The sequence below is a fragment of the Ambystoma mexicanum genome, chromosome 12 (assembly GCF_040938575.1).
Source record: "Ambystoma mexicanum isolate Mex_15411 chromosome 12, UKY_AmexF1_1, whole genome shotgun sequence".
In the NCBI taxonomy this organism is placed as follows: domain Eukaryota; kingdom Metazoa; phylum Chordata; class Amphibia; order Caudata; family Ambystomatidae; genus Ambystoma; species Ambystoma mexicanum.
In genome coordinates, this window is record NC_090936.1 from 627560778 (window position 1) to 627563055 (window position 2278).

General features: G+C 57.6%; 1 pseudogene; it reads left to right on the forward strand.

Moving 5' to 3' along the window:
* The first annotated feature begins 1200 nt into the window (after window positions 1-1200).
* On the forward strand, window positions 1201-1998 carry LOC138514644 (2-oxoglutarate and iron-dependent oxygenase domain-containing protein 2 pseudogene; annotated as a pseudogene).
* The last annotated feature ends 280 nt before the right edge of the window (window positions 1999-2278 follow it).

Below are 2278 nucleotides of genomic sequence, written 5' to 3' on the forward strand. Positions count from 1 at the left end.
GGGGTGGGGATGCTGGGAGACATGAGTGGGGGCCTGGTGGAGGGTGCCCTGCACTGCTGGGGGGGTGGGGAGATGGGAGACATGAGTGGGGGGCCTGGTGGAGGGTGCCCCTGGATGCTGGGGGGTGGAGGTGCTGGGAGACATGAGTTGGACATGAGTGGGGGCCTGGTGGAGGCTGCCCCTGGATGCTGGGGGGTGGGGGTGCTGGGAGACATGAGTGGGGGCCTGGTGGAGGGTGCCCTGCCCTGCTGGGGGGTGGGGGTGCTGGGAGACATGTGTTGGACATGAGTGGGGGCCTGGTGGAGGGTGCCCTGCACTGCTGGGGGGTGGGGGTGCTGGGAGACATGGGTGGGGGTCTGGTGGAGGGTGCCCTGCACTGCTGGGGGGTGGGGGTGCTGGGAGACATGAGTGGGGGCCTGGTGGAGGGTGCCCTGCACTGCTGGGGGGTGGAGCTGCTGGGAGACATGAGTTGGACATGAGTGGGGGCCTGGTGGAGTGTGCCCCTGGATGCTGGGGGGTGGGGGTGATGGGAGACATGAGCTGGACATGAGTGGGGGCCTGGTGGAGGCTGCCCCTGGATGCTGGGGGGTGGGGTGCTGGGAGACATGAGTGGGGGCCTGGTGGAGGGTGCCCTGCACTGCTGGGGGGTGGGGGTGCTGGGAGGCATGAGTTGGACATGAGTGGGGGCCTGGTGGAGGGTGCCCTGCACTGCTGGGGGGTGGGGGTGCTGGGAGACATGAGTGGGGGCCTGGTGGAGGGTGCCCTGCACTGCTGGGGGGTGGGGGTGATGGGAGACATGAGTGGTGGCCTGGTGGAGGGTGCCCCTGGATGCTGGGGGGTAGGGGTGATGGGAGACATGAGTTGGACATGAGTGGGGGCCTGGTGGAGGCTGCCCCTGGATGCTGGGGGTGAGGGTGCTGGGAAACATGAGTGGGGGCCTGGTGGAGGGTGCCCTGCACTGCTGGGGGGTGGGAGTGCTGGGAGACATGAGTGGGGGCCTGGTGGAGGCTGCCCCTGCACTGCTGGGGGGTGGGGGTGCTGGGAGACATGAGTGGGGGCCTGGTGGAGGGTGCCCTGCACTGCTGGGGGATGGGGGTGCTGGGAGACATGAGTGGGGGCCTGGTGGAGGCTGCCCTGCACTGCTGGGGGGTGGGGGATGCTGGGAGACATGAGTGGGGGCCTGGTGGAGGCTGCCCCTGGATGCTGGGGTATGGGTGTGCTGAGTTGCCTAAAGGCAGGCCAAACAGCATGAATAACTATGGGGTGCTTCTAAATGAGCTGGTATTTGACGAATGGTGCATCGCACCTTTATGTGAAAAATACCTTCAGCCAGTGACATCCATCTTGTATCCAGATTGTGGCGGAAAATACCTAAACAGCCTTAAAGCGTTTGTCGTCAAATACTCGCTGTCGGAAGACCTGGATTTGAGCAGCCACTACGACAATGCAGAAATAACTATAAATGCATCACTGGGGAAAGAGTTTGCAGAAGGAAATTTGTATTTTGGGGACATGAGACAGGTTCCAGCCAATGAAAAGAGTTATGTGGAAATTGAACATGTGGTTGGCCAGGGATTGCTGCACCGAGGGGAGCACATTCATGGAGCCCTGCCCATCACATCAGGAGAACGTTGGAACCTCATTGTCTGGATGCGATCCGCAGCTGTGCGCAACCAGCTATGCCCCATGTGCAACAAGACGTCGCAGTTGGTGGAGACCCATGGCTATGGTGATGGTTTTACCCAAATGCGTACGCTTCCTTCATCAGAGACTGTGGAGGTTTGTGCCTTGATCTAGCTAAAAGCCAAGTCTCCAGGATCCCCGCACCAAGACTGGAAACACACGAAAACACTCTCAGGAACTGCCGTTTTGAGCCCTCTGACACTCCACACACAACAACATTTGTGTGTGCACCTCTCTGGTTTTCATGTCCACCTCAGGTGCTAATTGTGTATCCCGAGGTTCAAGCGTCCCAAATAAACGTATGCTTGACAAAAAAAAAAAGAACAAAAAAAAAAAAGATTTCATCAACATATTGTGAAAACTCTGCAGACGGCATAATTTGCTCCTCCACATCTTTTTCAGGACAATTACTTACGAAAATGCCCAGAATTAGAAGAGAATCCCTATGAAAAATAGAAAACAGAAAGACAACATTCAAAGAAACAAGTCCTGAGTCTTCCTCTTTACTCTTTTGTTCCCTTGAACAAAGCATTACACTTTTCTAGATGCACTCTTTACACTGTTCTTAGATCTTCTCCCTCAACAGATTGCCACC